General features: G+C 33.5%; 1 long non-coding RNA gene across 3 annotated transcripts in view; it reads left to right on the top strand.

Moving 5' to 3' along the window:
* LOC103877096 overlaps nucleotides 1–3,422 on the top strand; it is a 30,342-nt gene extending 26,920 nt beyond the window's left edge. For all 3 annotated transcript variants that reach the window (XR_004178321.1, XR_004178322.1, XR_004178323.1), the window contains 2 exons: nucleotides 153–262; nucleotides 2,068–3,422. This is a non-coding gene — a long non-coding RNA (uncharacterized LOC103877096). The remainder of the gene's footprint in view (nucleotides 1–152; nucleotides 263–2,067) is intronic.
* Nucleotides 3,423–18,203: the final 14,781 nt, after the last annotated feature.

Genomic DNA, 18,203 nt, shown 5'->3' with positions numbered 1-18,203 from the left:
TAGATATATGCATGTGTGACTTTGTGTGTGTATATATGTACATACGTATTATGAATGCGTGTATGTCTGTGTGTGTATATATTTTCTATCTCTGTTAATGGAACTGTGTGTGTGTGTGTGTGTGTGTGTATTTTACCTCTGTCCATGGAAAGGCATAAAAAGGCATGTCACTCCAGAAACAATGAGCACACCTGGAGCCCAGATCCTGATTTCTCTGTACTATTCTTCAAATAAAGGGAACAGGACTCCTCAGAGAATTGAGGTAAGAAAAATATATATGAATCAAAAATACCTTTCTAGGCCAGAAAGTAAAGAGGTATTGGAGAATGGATTATGATGAGTTAAGGAACACAGATGAAAACCTGAAAGAGTTCTAAAAAGCCAAAGCTGGAATAATTGGAGAATTAAATAGTTAATGAACTATGGGGCTGTAGCCCCTAGAATAAAATAAATACCTAAAAGTTAATATTTATATAAATAAATCACAAAATTATTTCTCATCTAATACATCTAATTGAATAAAAACTGAATAAAGGGCAGTGATTCAATAATACAAATAGAAAGAATTAGGAAAACTGGGTGTGGTGACTCATGCCTGTCATCCCAGCATTTGGGGAGGTTGAGGCAGGCAGATAACTTGAGCTCAAGATTTTGATACCAGCCTGAGCAACAAGATGAAACCTTGTCTCTACCAAAAATACAAAATTAGCCAGACTTGGTGTCAAACACCTGTGGTCCCAGCTACTTGGGAGGCTGAGGTGGGAAAATCACTTGAGCCAGAGAGGTGGAGGTTGCAGTGAGCCAAGATCGGGGCACTGCACTCCAGCCTAGGTGGCAGAGTGAGACCTTGTCTCAAAAAAAAAAAAAAAGGGGGAGGGGGAAATATAAATAACAGTTTATTATTATGGTAGGCAACATTCATATTCACTAATAATTTTTCATGGATTAAAGTATGAGGAGAAACAAAATATTTACATAGTCTCTCAATGTATCAGCTCACAATATTGATAAATTAGAAAAAGTGAAAATACTATAATTTTACAGTGGAGGAAACTGGCATATACTCGCTTGAGTGGTGAAAATTAAGATTACCAGTAATAAGATATATCAATACCATCTACCCCTTGATATCTTTGCTAAGAGGACCACATAATTTCTGCAATATTGTGTCAAAAAAAATCATAACCTTCATCTAACTATAAGAAAACATCAACATCAAGCAAGTACAAATTGAGGAGCATTTTCCAAAATAAATGACATATTGAAACGTATCAGAGTCATAAAATACAAAGAGGGAATAAGAAGTTGTTACAAATAGGAAGAAACTGTGGTGAAATGATGACTTCCTACAAGTGGGATCTGAAATAAATATTGGATGGAAAATCTGGAATTTTGTTGATGGTATTGTACCCATGATAATTTCCTGGTTTTGATAATAGCACAATGGTGATATAAGAGGTGAATATTAGGGAAGCTGGGTGAAGAACAAAGAAAATTCTACTATTTTTGTAACTTTTCTCTAACTTTTAAATTATTTTAAAATAAAAAGTTAAAAGATAGCAAGAGAAAGTGACTTATAGATTAAAGTAAGACTTAAATCACAGATAGCTAGTTCACAATTGCTGAATTCTCAAAGAAACATTAAAAAATGAGTAATTGGCTATCTCTGAACAGATATTTGATTGAATAGCACAGATTGGATATTTGATTATATTTAAAAATAATTTTTATTACATAATGGATGTTTAAAGAAATAGGTCTTAGAGTTGTATTCTAAAATCTTCAAATAAAATTATATGATGCCTGGGATTTGATTGATCTTGATAAATAAAGGGAGAACTAAGTAAACTAATCAAGAAACAAGATTAGCCATGATTTAATATTATTTGTTGAAGAAGCTTGATAGACTCATGGGATTTTTAAGAATTATTTTTTATTTGTTGAATTTTCTATCATGAAACATTAAATACCCCAAAACATAATTATTTAAGAAATAGATTGAGTATAGCATTAAATGGCTCCTTTCTCTGCTTGATTGTGCTACATGGTGCTCCCCTACAATGGTAGTGTGGACGTCTTGCTGAGAGCTGAGATTCTTGGATGTATCCTGTGGAGTTGTGTCAACAGCCATTAACTAGCCAAATCATTAAGAGGTAGGTGAGATTTATTTCTAAATAAACCAACTAACAAAACCAATTAATAATTAACGCATATGGATATAATTGGTGTGTGTAGTTTTGTGTAGACACAAGTTTGCCTCTCTTTATTTTGATATTTCATATTAAAAGATTAATATAATTTGAAGAATGAAAGCTCTCCTAGTACTTAATTTACTTCTATTTTGTACCCATCCTCATACCATAAAGCTTCAAATGTTCTTGCTAAAAATTTCATAATAAAAACTTATGGGACAGAAATAATAGATAAGACTTAATATACCACTTACCAAATAACAAACAGTGGTATGAATATTTAATTTACTTAATTGCCTCCAAAATTCTAAAAGGTATTTATTATATACCGATTTCATGGCCAAGGGAGCTGAGACAGAGTTTAAGTAACTCAGATTTAGATTCAATAAATGACACAACCGGGATAAACTCAGAGAGAATTTTTAGTGTTTGTGCTCATATTCACTTCTGTATATTGGTTCCTAAATAAGATATAAATATTCTAAACTATTATAATATTAGAGTAAAACATCAAAATTTAGAAACAAAATCCAAAGAGACTACATGAATAAGAAAAAATTAGATAGTGTAGCATACTTTAAAATGTCAATGGTCTCCAAGCAAACAAGAACAATGCAAGAGTAGCAACAACAAAGCATAATTTTAAACCAAAATGTATAATATGGTTTAAATATGACTATTTTACACTGCTGAGAAAAGTGCAATTTATTAACATATAGCAGTTCTCCGCTTTTGTGTATGAAATGATATAATAAACAAACAAAAATATTCACTACAAGTATAATTTGACAGAACTGTAGTCCAGTGGGAAATCCTCTTAGAATATGACAGATCAAATACAAAACTTCAGTAACACAATTATTTGACTTTGTGAAACATATGTGAATTTGCTCCTTCCCCTCTCTCTCAACACCAACTGTTTAGGGTAGGTGACATTAACTCAATGGTCTTTTTCTTGAAGAGCATTTTTTCAGGGTTTTATTTGTGTTCAGATTTAAGAGGAGGTGTCAGACAAAGTGGAATGACAGTTAAGGGGATATTTCTTAAATAAAGGAGCCAGGTGAGGAGTGAAAATGAGGGGGACCGTTGGACGTGATGGTTGTGCCTGTAATCACAGCAACTTGGAGGCTAAGGAGGGAGGATAGATTGAGCTCAAGAGGTAGAGGTTGCAGTGAGTCAAAGTTGCACCACTGCACTCCAGCCTTGGTGACAGAGCCAGATCCTGTCTCAGAAAAAAAAAAACGGAGAGAAAGGAAAGAAGAAACATTAAGGTGGTATTTGAATATTTGAATAGGCAATTTAATTTTTAAAAAGGTCAAAGAGAAATATGAAGTTTTAATTTCTCGTACTTATCAGTATATTTTAAACATTCCTCCCTGTATTTCTCTACAAGATCTACAAAACCTTTGGTAAAATCTCCATCTCTCATTAATGTTTTTTATGTGAGTAGCTTCAGATAAAGCACAAGAGACTTTGCCTAAGTATTCCATAGGAGAATACACAAGACATAGTAGCTGACTTCTCGCTACTATCCCTGGAATTTCCCCTGGAAATTCTAGAAGTCTAGAGAAGAAACAGTGCTTCTTAAGCCCATGGAATTAAGATTTGGAGCAATCTAATGATTCTACAGGACAGAAAGATACCAGTTGGCCTCTTCTTTTCTCACATGGTTAAAACATTACATGTATGAATACACATTAACATTTACATATGTATATGATTGGTTTGTGTGTATTTATATGAATTAATAGAAATGAATGTGTGGTGGTATAGTATGAACATTGAAATTGACAGAATTCTAAACTGACAAATATCCATGAAATTTGTGGCAATAAATGAAGACCACCCAAATGAAAACAAGCAAAGGCTATTTATTCAGAGCTTGCTACAGCAAGGAAGTCAGCTACTATCTCTTGTGTATGGCAGAGACTCAAAAGCAAACAAAAGAGTGGGAAAGCTTTATAGTGGAAAAAAGAATACTTCAGTCAAATAGTTGTCTTGAATAGAGGTTGTTGGCATGGGGAAGCTGGAGTGGGCCAACTAGAAGTGGAACATTATTTGTGATAGTGATAGAACACAAAAGCATTTTTGACTTTGTCTGATTGGTCCTAGTTGGAAGTGGATATGGGGTGCAAAGATTGTGGAAATTCTCAGTTATTGATCAAATCCTGCCTACTTGGTACAATTGCTACATAAATTGTGCTACAGACTTTCTGGTCGGCTTGCTACAAATGTGTGTGAGAGTTCCATTTTTATGTGCGGTATGACCATGTCTGTTTGTATATTCAGTCTCTCAAATTGTTAAGAAATATCGTCAGGTACTAGGCACAATAAAACAAATGAAATATAAATCTTAGCTAATCTCTGGTCATGATGTATTAATACTAGAAATTATTCATGAATACAGATGCTCCTCAACTTATCCTAGATTTATGTTCTGATAAACCCATCCTAAAGTCAAAAAATTGTAAGTCAAACCATTTTGAGGGCCATGTGTATAGCAAAACAAACAAAAGAAACTGCACCCTCAAAAATATTAAAAGGATGAATATTTAATTATTATCAGATTATAATGAATATTTAAAAATTAGTAAATAATTACAATGGTATGCCAAAAGAAATCCCAATGAACATTACTTCTTAGGGGAAAATATAAATAAGCAATAGACTCAGTAGCAGAAATTATTTATTGATTAATAAACACGAGAAAGCAAAATATGGTGAAAATTTAAACTTTAAAAATGTTCTGGGCAAAATGGATTTATTGGTAAGATCTGTGAAGACTTCAGTGAATAGATAATTATTATATTATTCAGTATATATTTTAAGATAGAAACATATTTTTTAAGGACGGAGGCACATACATGTATACAAACACACAAGAGATTGATAGACCAGGATGAGCAAATTGCAGCCTACAAGTCCAGTCCAGCCTATTGCTTGTTTTAGTAAACAAAGTTTGGTTGAATAGTTGCTGCAGCAACTCACATGCTATAACAGTTGAGTAGTTACAACTGAGAGGTTATGACTTGCAAAGTCTAAAATATATAATGTTTGGGCTTTTATTGAATAAGTGTGCCTATTATTGGGTATTTGTAAGTATTCCAAGTGTAATATAGGTATATTTCATGTGGAATTGAGTATTTACAAATATCAAATAATATATTAACACATCAAATCCTACATTGTATTTTTTAGAAAAAGATTTTGACAAAAATAAGATGTATAAATGCAAAAATGTTTAATCCCTTGGCAATTGATGAGAAATTGCCACAACTCTTTCCTTCATTCTAGCTATCGGAATATTAGATTTAATATTGATGCTATGGATTAAAGTAGGTGTTATGACCAAAATCAGAGTTAAATTATTCTCCCCAAACTGTAGAGCCCTTGCTTCTCACTTGCAAAATCACTGTACCACCTCTACCCTGCTAGTTGGGAACAAGTTTGCCCCGAAAAACTTAACTTATGAAGACTCAGATAATGTACCTACTTGTGAATGAACCTGCGCAGTACTTTCCTGCAATCTTAGACATTCTATAACTCACTATGTTTTTCAGTTGCATAGAATTAAAGAATTTGATGATGGGGAAGTTTCAACTTTATGCAACAAGATGAAATGACTGGGAATAAAAGAGAATGTTTCCTCTTTAAAGATTCATAAGAAACATACAATGAAATTATGGTTAGTAACTTAAAAAGTAATTCTGACTACCTCAGTCAATAATAAATTTTATAGAAATTAAACACACATTTTGAATCATAAAACCATTTATAATTTAGAAATAGAAAAGAAAAAATATAATCTGCAAATAGTAGATTGAATAGTGAGTGTCTTGGGCAACATCTTCCACAGTGTGTTTCATGGACAAAAAATTCCTGAAGACAAAACAAAAGTAAATGTTTTTTGTCGTTGTTTAAATAAGTTTAACACACTCAAAACTATATCCAGTCTTTAAGATATTTTTAATGTACTTTTGTGTATTAAGGGTTATGACATCTAAATTATATACTTACTAATTCCCAAACATATTTTAACAAGAAACTTTTATATTCAGTAATTATTATTCTATTATAAAAATACTAAAGGAGAAAGTTTCCAATTTTAATCAATAAAAACACCTATGCATTGTAAATTTGTATATACAGAGAGTAACAAAATCAAGTAACATATTAACTCTTGAAATACTGTTAATTACAAATGTGAAGAACTCTTGAAAAAATATGTACTTTTCTACAGATGTACCCAAGAGGATACTTAGTATAAAAGCTACCACATTTCATTTTCATGGATAGTAGTATTTGTTCTAACTCTGTCAATATTCTCCAATTTAACTCATAAATTCACTTCATTCTTTTCAGAATGAAGTGGTAGAGAATTTACACTGGAGACATTATCAGATTGATTATAAGTTTCCTTGGAATAATAATAAATGTGTGAGAACTGTCAAAATTTGTACCATAAAGAAGAGGAGCATGATAAGCATACTCTTTCCAAAAAGATTACCCAAATATTCGAGAGCTCTGCAATCATCTGTTTCAGCAGCTCACAAGCCCTTAAAACACTTTGAATTCTGTACACCAAAAAAATAAATAAATAAAAACTCACAACTATTTGCAGAAGCTAGTTTAAATTGCAGTTTTTTTAGCTACAACCAATAGAGTATGCAGTAGTCATATACTCCTAATAAACAAATTACTCCAAAGCTAGCAGCTTTAAACAATAACGTTTATTGTTTCGATTTCTGTGGGTCAGGAGTTCAGGCACACCTAGCTGGGTGCACCTGACTCAGCGTGGTTCACAAAACTGCATCAAAGGTGTTGGTATCCGCTAGGGATAGAGTCATCTCAAGGCTGAGCTGTAGCTGTTGGAAGCCAGACTTGGCATGATGTAAGTAACAATTAAGAAAACATTAAGGGATATTTCTGCTTCCTGGTAAAATTCACCACTTAGTCCCTGTAGTGGCAATAAGAAACACTGAGTGCGATACTCTAAAATATATATTTTGTTTATGACCTATTTCCTCGCATATGACTTCTAAAATCTTTAGAATCTCCAAAATGATGTCTCTTGTATATTAATGAGTTGACTGATGGCCAGCAGCCCCCATGCAGCTTCACGATGGGAGCTGGTCACCAGAAAGACCAAGGCATGATAGGAGGATTGAGACTTCCACCCTCGCAACCTACAGGTGAGGGAGAGGGCAGAAGGTTAAGTTAATCTCCAGTGGCTTATGATTTAATCAATCATGCTTGCATACTGAAGCTCCAAAAAACCTGAAAAACAGAGTTCTTAGAGCTTACAGATAGCTGAACATGTGGAGGTTCCTGGAGGGTGGTGTGCCCAAAGAGGGCAAGAAAGCTCCGCTCTCCTTCCTCCATACCTTCCCGTATGCATCTCTTCATCTAGTATCTTATAATAAACCAATAAACACGTTTCCCTGAGTTCTTTGAGCCACTCTAGCAAACTAAACACAAGAAGGGAGTCGTGGAAACCCTGATTTATAGCTGGTTGGTCATAAGCACAGAAAAAAACAACCCGGGGTTTGCTACTGGCATCATAAGTGGGGGGTCGGTCTTGTAGGACTGAGCCCTCAACCTGTGAGATGTGACGCTATCTTCAGGTACGTGGCACCAGAATTGAATTAGTGGACACTCAGCTGATTCTCGCTACAGAACTGGTTGCTTGCTGGTGGAGAGAATTTCTTCCATATGTGGACTCACAGAAGTCTTGTGTGTTTGTCGTTCAGTGAGAGAATAAACAATTTTTTTCTTAGTTTGGGTTTTCACTGACTCAGGCTGAGACAAAATAAAATTCATACTTTTAAAAATGAAGCTAGCCTAAAGTAATGGGTGAAAGGAAGCCTTATGAACTAAATCCCACACAGAAATTTTGCCCCGTATATTTGAGTAGATAGCCTTGACAATAGCTATCGCTAGGAACAAGCTCCTCCTCTGGAGACTGGAGTCCTATTACTGGGAAACTGCACACAAAATAAGGGAAAACCACCCAAGTTTCTGATGAAAGTTGCTGGCATGACAGTTTAGTGTGTGAAAAATCCCTAAAACAGGAACAGATTCACGTTGGGTTTCCTATCTGCCTCAGATTTTTTTAAAAAGCGAAGGGAGATCTGTTAGAGAATTCAAAAGTATCTGTAATTGTACCAAACACATTGCACGTATGGCTCAAATACTGACAGAATCACTAAGGCATCAGCTAAATCACTTGAGGGCTGGGTTAATCACAGGAAAATTTAATCAAATAAAGTTGACCCAGCCTCAGGTTAATTTAATAATGTAATAAAGTGTAACTCAGCCTTAGGCTAACTTAATTCTAGAGTAATCTAAATGGACAACCCCTCACCTTAACTACTAAGCACAGAAAATGATGTCAATTAAACTACGCGAAGCAAATGTTTTTATATTAGTCCTCAATGTTCTCTAATACGCTAAGAAAAAATTACAAGACACAAAAAGAAGCAGGAGATATCAGCAGAAAAAAATGTGAATCCTAAAAATAAAAATAATGATTGGAAATTTCAGAAATTAAAATTAAACTTCTAAAATTTAAAAGCAAGAATTGATTAGGCTTACTAGCAGACTGGACATTACAGAAAAGAATAAAAGACTAAACTGGAAAATAGATAAATAAAACTATCTAAATTAAATGTAAGAGAAATATTTTGAATAAAAAGAGAGAAATCTCAAATCACTTGAGTAAATACCATATGTTCTAAAATAAGTGTTTCCATAGAAACAGAAAAGAGAGTGAGAATGGGGAAATGACATGAAAGATTAATGGCCAAATGTGGTGAGACTCTTAACCTACAGAGTGAAGAATATTGAAAGTCCTCAAGCAGGAACAATAAAACTCAAAATTTTTTGAGTGAGAGAGCAAGAGGGAGAACTAGAAAGAGAACCCATGCCTAAGCACATCAAAATTTCTGGTAGCCAATAATCAAGAGAAGAAGGTGACTGGGGGAAAAACAAATATCATATTGACATATTTCATACAGGGAAACTATATATATACATTTATTTTGAGACGGAGTCTCGCTCTGTCACCCAGGCTGGAGTGCAGTGGCTGGATCTCAGCTCACTGCAAGCTCTGCCTCCCAGGTTTACGCCATTCTCCTGTCTCAGCCTCCCAAGTAGCTGGGACTACACGCGCCCGCCACCTCGCCCGGCTAGTTTTTTGTATTTTTTAGTAGAAACGGGGTTTCACCGGGTTAGCCAGGATGGTCTCGATCTCCTGACCTCGTGATCCACCCGTCTCGGCCTCCCAAAGTGCTGGGATTACAGGCTTGAGCCACCGCGCCTGGACAGGGAAGTAATATTAAATATAGCTGTGTTTGTACAAAAACAAATAGAATGCAGAAGACAATGAATGAACATCCACAAGATGCGGATAGAAAAAATTAATGTCAATTTAGAACCATCCTTTAAAAATGAAGACAAGTAAAAGACTTTTTAACAAAGTAAAAGATGTGTGGTTCTGTTGATGATGAATATTTTCTCAGAGATATTCTTGAAGGCATTCTATATAGGCCCAAAGTAAATGATACTCCTTTAAAACTCAGATCAGCAAAGAATGGAATACATGGTAGCTATGTAGCTAATTACAAAAGATTTTTTCCCTCTTAATTTCTGTATGAGACAACTGACTGTCAAGGAATGATTTAAAGCAGCTAAGCTGCCCTCTGTTTGCTCACTTTAACTGGGGGATATGCTGAGAGAGAAATAGATGTCAGGTAACTTACTAAAATCTACGTGTCAATTGGTCTGCTGGGTGAAGAGACTAAGGATATTCTCTAGATGACTCCTTACTTATTAGATAGCATTAGATGTCTTTAAGAATTTCTTTTGTAAGAAATAAGGAGGAGAGAGGGAAAGAGGAAGGAAGCAAGGAAGGAATTTGGTCTTGGAGAATGTTTCATAAGATATTCAAGTCTCCTAATATCTTATCTGCCTCCCGCCTGAAATCCCAGGACTCTGGGAGGCTGAGGTGGGTGGATCACTTGAGGCCAGGTGTTCGAGGCCAGCCTGGCCAACATGGTGAAATCTTGTCTCTACTAAAAGTACAAAATATTAGCCGGGTGTGGTGGCACGTGCGTGTAATCCCAGCTACTCACAGGGCTGAGGCAGGAGAATCGCTTGAACCTGGGAGGTAGAGATTGCAGTGAGCCCAGATCATGCCACTGCAGACTGAGCGACAGAACAAGACCTTGCCTCAAAAGAATAAATAAATAAATAAATGTCCAACGTGTGCAACATGGGAATGAAAAGTGGGTAGGTGGTAGTGGGAGGTCACATGAGATGTCTTGGCAAAATTCTGCTTTGTCTGAATCAAGGATGGACTATACTTGAAATCATTAGAAAAGCTTGATACTGATACAGTTCTTTAATTAGATCCAGTGTGATTTGACAATCGAATTATTAGTGCAACTGCATAAAGCAAAAATAATCATGCTTGTAACACATAAAAGTAAAATATTTGTTGAAAATAGCAAGAACAAGAGAGTGGTAAATTGAATGCACTGTTATGTGATTTTTAGTATATGTGAATTAATATTCAAAATACACTATGATAAGTTAGGAATGCTTAAATGCAACATGCAAAAATAAACAAAGAGGAATAGCCAGAAAAGAGAAAATGTAATACTTATAAACATTCATTTAATTGAAAGGAAAGCAGTAAAAGAAAAAGATAAAAATAGATGAATCAAATAGAAGAAAATAATCAAACAGCACATTTAAGCACTCATATAAGTTAAATAACAATTAAAAATCAGAGCTTGTCAGATGGGTTTAAAAAAAAGCAAGACTCAACCATGTATCCTATACAAGATACACATTTTAAATATTAAGATATGTATACTTTTACGAACTTATTATTTTTCTTTATTTTTAAAAATATTTTTATTAACAATTAAAATTGCATAAATTTTATATATTTATTGTGCATAAAATGTCGTTTTGAAAGATACGTTTATTGTGGAATTGTTAAATTGAACTGATTAACATAAACACTCCATCACATACTTATCACTGATTTGTGATAATACTTAAAATTGACTCTTTTACTGATTTTCAAGAATACAATACATTGTTATTAACAAGAGTCACCATGTTGTACAATAAATCTCTTGACCTAATTTTTCCTAAGATTTTGTGTTCTTTGACCAACCTTCCCTACACCTGCATCAGCCAGCCCCTAGCAAATACCATTCTACTCTCTATTTCTGTAACTTCAGATTATTTTTTATATTTCAGGTGTAAAGGTCACATCATATTTGTCTTTCTATGTTGGCTCATTTCACTTCATAATTTCCATCAGATTCATCTATGCTGTTGAAAATGACAGCCTTTCCCTCTTTTAAAAGTGTTCATAGTATTCTATTTTGCATACATACCACTTTTAAAAAATTATTCCCATTATATTTTATGTTGAAAATCCAAAGAAAGTATAAGAGGAAAAAATAGAACTTTGTTAAGTAAATATAAAAATTGACTGCAAGTTCAATGCAAGAAATTAAAATGTATTCTAGCAATGAACAACCAGAAATACTGCAATAGAAGTATAACTTACATTAGGGTAAAAATTATAAAGATACTTAATAAAAAATAAGAAATCTACAGTGAAAAGTATGAAATATTGCTGAGAGAAACAAAACATAGGATAGGAAATTTTCATGAATTGAAATAATCAACCTTGAAAAATCCATTATCCTCAAATTGATGTATATTTATCAAAATACTGAACGCATACCCTATGAGCGTATGTGTGTGTATTAATGAACACCATACACACACACCATCACAGACATATATAGACATATATGCACATACATGTGCTGGATTCTAAAGCTTACATGGGAATACAAAGAATAGCCAAAACATTCTGAAAAAAGGACAAGGTCAAGGTCTTAAATGTTCTAATTTTATGATTTACATTAATACTAAATTAGGATAATGTGTTCTTGATTGAGGTAGAAAAATAAATCAGTAGGACCAGTAGAGGGTCCATAAATAGAATGACACTTTATAAGTCAACTGACTTTTGAGGTAGATCCCAAAATAACTCAAAGTGCATATGAAGCTCTTTTACAAATAGTGCTGAATTAACTAGATAATTATATGGATACATCTAACCTCACACCATACACACAAAGTCTGATATATATATACCCAAATTTTAACTTTAAATGTGTGATTCAAGCTGAGAGGATACTCCTCTTTCCATCTCTTTTCTTCTTTCTTCTTCTCTTCCTTTTCTTTCTTCCTTTACTCTTTGCCACCTTTTTATTTGTTCCTTTCTCTTTATTTCTATCTTTTCCTTCAGCTTTTCCATCCTTCCTCTTTCTTTTGGCTTTTTCCAACTTTATTTATTCATTTTTTTCATTCTGCATTTTCTACTATTTTTGACCTTTTAAGGTCACCATGGATTACTTAATATTACAAAAATAAATAACACAAATGTTATATTTTGTTTCACATTAACCATTCTTCAAAATAATTGTAGAACTTAAACACAGAGAGGGATATGCCAGGGATAGTCTAATTGCTATCAAAACATTGTACTGTACTATCAATGTTTTGACCATTTTAACAACATTGAAACATTGTTGAAACATTTAAAGATGGCAACATTTAAAGATGGCAACATAAATTAAAGAGCATTAATCCAGTTGGATTTTCATTTCTACAACTCCAAATAGATTATGTGATTGACAACTATTTCTTTACAAAGTCTAAAATACAGACTAGTACTAATATAATCATGCACAAATTGTAGGATCAGAACAATATTGTCATTTCAAATTCAGAGACATAATTAAAAACAAGATTTGTTTTACAGAAATGAAATGAAATAATGAGTATTTTCTGGCATTGTTTTATTTTGTCTTTACCTATCCTTAAATTTGTCATCTGGCTAAATAAACCTTATTCATTGTTTCATATATTTTACACAGTTTTTCATATTTTATTTTATTTTTATTTCAATTTTTATTTCAGATACATGGGTGTATATTTGCAAATTTGTTACATGGGAATATTGCATGATGCTGAGGTTTGGAGTACAGATCCTGTCACCCTGGTAATAAGTATAGTATCTGATACTCACTAACCTTCTTCCAACCTCCAGTAGCCTGAATCACACAGTGATTCAGTCCACAGTGTCTACTGTTTCCATATCTACTTCCATATGTGTTCAATGCTTAGCTCCCACTTATAAATGGTATCCCACTTATCAGGTATTTGATTTTCTGTTCCTGCATTAAGTTGTTTAGGATTATGGCATCTAGCTGCATCCATGTTGATACAAAACACAATTTCATTCTCTCTTATGGTGGCATAGTATTCCATGGTTGTTACGGACCACATTTTCTTTATCCAATTAAGTACTGATGGGCATCTGGACTGATTCCATGTCTTTGCTAGTATAAATAGTACAGCAGTGGACATATTTGTGTATATATCTTTTTGATAAAATAATTTATTTTCTCTCAAGTATATACCCAATAATGAGATTGCTGGGTCAAATATTAGTTCTGTTTTTAGTTCTTTGAGAAATTTCTAGATGACTTTTCACAGTGACTGGACTAATTTACATTACCACCAAGGGTATATAAGCATTCCATTATCTCTGCAGCCTTGCCAACATCTGTTATATTTTGACTTGTTTTACTAGGCATTCTGACTGGTGTGAGATGGTATCTTATGCATTTCTCTGATGATTAGTGATACTAAATATTTTTCATATGTTTTTTGGTCACTTGTATGTCTTCTTTTGAGAAGTGCCTGTTTATGTCCTTTGCCCAGATTTTATGGTTTTTTTTTTTTTTTTTTTTGCTTGTTAAGTTCCTTTTAGAGTCTCAATATTAGACCTTGTTGGATGCACAGTTTACAAATGTTTTCTCTCATTCTGTAGGTTATCTGTTTACTCTGTTGATAGTTCCTTTTGCTAAACAGAAACTCTATATTTTAATTATATCCCACTTGTCAACTTTTGTCTTTTTGGCAATTGCTTTTGAGGACTTAGTCATAAGTTATTTCCCAAGGCTGATTCCAAATGGTATTTCCTAGGTGTTCTTCTACGATTCTTGTAGTTTGAGATCATCCATTTAAATCTTCAGTCTGTCTTGAGTTAACTTCTGTATATGGTGAAAGGTAAGGGTCCAGTTCTATTTCTCTGTGCATGGTCAGCCACCTCTTCCAGCATAATTCATTGAATAGGGAGTCCTTTGTCAGATCCATAGTTTGTGAATATATTCTCCCATTCTGATTTTTTTTCTTGCTCTGTTGATGGTTTATTTTGCTGTATAGAAGCTCTTTAGTTTAATTAGGTCCCATTTGTCTATTTTTATTTTTGTTGCAATTACTTTTCGGGACTTAGCCAAAAATTCTTTGCCAAAACTAATGTCAAAAAGAGTATTTCCTAGGTTTTCTTCCAGGATTTTTATAGTTTGAGATCTTACATGTAAATCTTTAATTCACTTTGCATTACTTTTTGTATATGGTGCAAGTTAGGGTCCAGCTTCTATCATCTGCATATGGCTAGCCAGTTATCCCAGTACCATTTATTGAATAGGGAGTCTTTTTTCCTGTTGCTTGTTTTTGTTGGCCTTGTTGAAGATCAGGTGGTTGTAGTTGTGCAGCTTTACTTCTAAGGTTTTCATTTATGTTCTTTCAAAAATAATTTATTCCACTGGTCTATGTGCCTGTTTTTGTGACAGTACCAAGCTGTTTTGGTTTCTGTGGCTTTATGACATAGTTTGAAGTCAGGTAGTATGATGCCTCCAACTGTGTGTTTGTGTGTGTGTGTACGGATGTGGGTGTAGAATTGATTTGGCTATTCAGGCTCTTTTTTGTTCCATATGAATTTTAGAATATATATTTTTTCTAATTCTGTGAAGAATGACCTTGGCAATTTGATAGAAATCACATTTTTACAATATTTATTTTTCCAATTCATGAACATGAAATATTTTTCCATTTCTTTGTGTCATCTCTGATTTCTTTCAGCAGTGTTTTATAGTTCTTCTTGTAGAGCTCTCTCACCTCCTTGGTTAGTTGCATTTCTAAGTATTTCATTTTCTTTGTGGCTATTGTAAGTGGGATTGTGTTCTTGATTTCATTCTCAGCCTTGACATTGCAGGTGTATAAAAATGTTACTGATTTTTTTTTATTATTATACTTTAAGTTCTAGGGTACATGTGCATAACGTGCAGGTTTGTTACATATGTATACTTGTGCCATGTTTTACCTTGATTTTGTATCCTGAAACTTTACTAAAGCTGTTTATCAATTCTAGGATCCTTTTGGCAGAGTAGTTAGGATTTTCTAAGTATATAATCATATCATCAGCAAAGAGATAGTTTCGCTTCTTTTCTTGTTTGGATATCTTTTATTTGTTTCTCTTGCCTGACTGCTCTGGTTAGAACTTGCAATACTATGCTGATGAGGACTGGTGAGTGTGGGCATCCTTATTCCAGTTCTTAAGAGAAATGATTTGAGCTTTATTTTATTAAGTATGATGTTGGCTGTGGGTTTGTTATAGATGACTCTTATTATTTGGAGGTATGTTTCTTTGATTACTAGTGTGTTGAAGGTTTTTATCATAAAGGAACGTTGGATTTTATTTTAAAAAATTCTGAGTATATTGAGATGATCATATGGTTTTTCTTTTAAATGACACAGGAGTCTGAATAAAAAGCCAAAGCCCAATCATCTGTTGTTTCCAAGAGACCCATCTCACAAAAATGACATGAACAAGCTTAAATCAAATGAGTGGAGTAAGATACCACGTAAATGAGAAAAAAAAAAAAAAAAAGGAGAGGAGTCACTATTCTTACATCAGATAAAACAGGCTTTAAACCAATAAAAATTTAGAAGGGCAATGAAAGGAATTACATAATGATAAAGAGTAAAATTCATCAAGAAGCCTTAACTATCCTAAATAAATACACAGCAAACTTTGGAGCACCCAGATTCATAAAACTTCTTGTTGACCTACAAACACACGTAGAAAATCACACAATAATAGCAGAAAACTTAAACACTGCACTTACAGCATTAGATTATTAAGGCAAAAAGCTAACAAAAAAACTCTAACTTAAATTTGACACTTGATTAGTTGAACTTAATAGACATCTACACAACGCTTCACCCAGCAACCACAGCATATGTATTTTTCTCATCTGCACATGAAACATATTCTAAAATAACCACATGCTTAGTCATAAAGCAAGCCTCAATGAATTAAAAAGACTGAAATCATTCTAGCAAATTCTTAGACCACAGTGCAATAAAATAGAAATCAATACCAAGAAGATGTCTCAAAACTACACAAATTCATGGAAATTCAACATCTTACTCCTGGGTAAACATCAAAATTAAGACAGAAATAAAATAAATGCTTAGAAATTAATGAATATATGGATACAACTTACCAAATTCGCTGAGATTCAGCCAAAGCAGTGTTAAGAGGAACGTTTTTAACCCCTAAATATCTTCATCAATAAGTTACAAAGGTCTCAATTTAATATAACTTTGCACCTAACTGAACAACAACAAAACCCATAAACTAACAGAAAACAAGAATTAACTAAAATTAGAGAAGAACTTAATAAAATGGAGATGTAAAAATCCATACAAATTGTATGGTAATGGTAAATGAAAATGGGAGTTTGTTATTTGAAATAATAAATACAATTGATAAACCTCTGGTTAGATTAACAAAAAAAAAAAAAAAAAGAACAAGATCCAAATAAGTGGAATTAGAAAGGACAAAGGTGATATTAACAGTGGATCCCACAGAAACACAAAAGGTCCTGAAATTATTGTGAACAGCTCCGTGCACATACATTTAAAAACTAAAGGAAAGGGATAAATTCCTGGAAGCATAAAATCTCTCAAGATTGAATCAGGAAGAGATTGAAACCCTCAACAGACCAATATTAACTTCAGAAATTGAATCAGTAATAATAATAAAAACCCTACTAACCAAAAGAAACCCTGAACCAGGTGCATTCCCAAATTCTACCAGATATGCAAAGAACTGACATCAATCTTACTGAAACCCTTCAAAAAAAATTGAGGAAGAGGGGTTCCACCCTAACACATTCTATGCTAACATCAGCCTGATATCCAAAGCTGTCTCTCTCACACACACACAAACACACACACACACACACACACACACACACACGGGGAGAGAGAGAGAGAGAGAGAGAGAGAGAGAGAGATGCAAAAATCCTCAATAACATACTAGCAAATTGAATCCAACTGCACATAAAAAAGTTAAAACACCATGATCGAGTAGGCTTTCTGTCTGGGATGCAAGGCTGGTTCAACATAAGCAAATCAACACATGGGATTCACCACATATTTTACACTTTTTGAACAAAGATTAAAATATTCAATTAAATGTGAAATATTGAAGAACATACTAATTTGTCCCTTTCTTCTTTCCTTTTATACCTGAATAAATCTTTGCAGTTTGAAAACAAATACCTTTTGGTAATTGTCACAGTGTAAGTCTATGATATATTGGCTCTAGGGAAACATTCTGAGAATTTAAATATCACTTAAAACTATTGTGAATTTGCAGGAACATTATCAAGACAAAAAATCATCTTATATTTTTCATGCTTCCTTCTTGATTCATATTTCTTCATTTTAAATGGTTTCCTTGTGCTTTTTGGCCCTCTATGATAAAAATTATAGTGTGATTCCCAAATGTATTTAACATGCTATGAGAGTACTTCAGGATTGTAAAATCAAATACCTCCTAAAGACCACTGCTCACAGTATGTTGGCATTTCACGTTTAGAGATTAGAAAGAGAAAAAGGATTTATTAGTTATTAAAGCGATCCGTGTCTGTTGCAAATGAAAAAATTACTTTTTTCAGCATGAAAATTAGATGTTTGTTTTGATACAGGCAAGCATAATATTACACAGGAGAAAGAGCAGAAATGTATTTTCATCTAAGTTCTGTAATTGTGTGG

The sequence above is a fragment of the Papio anubis genome, chromosome 14 (assembly GCF_008728515.1).
Source record: "Papio anubis isolate 15944 chromosome 14, Panubis1.0, whole genome shotgun sequence".
Lineage (NCBI taxonomy): Eukaryota > Metazoa > Chordata > Mammalia > Primates > Cercopithecidae > Papio > Papio anubis.
The sequence above is the reverse complement of the archived record's forward strand: the minus strand, read 5'-3'. Positions and strand labels throughout refer to the sequence as shown.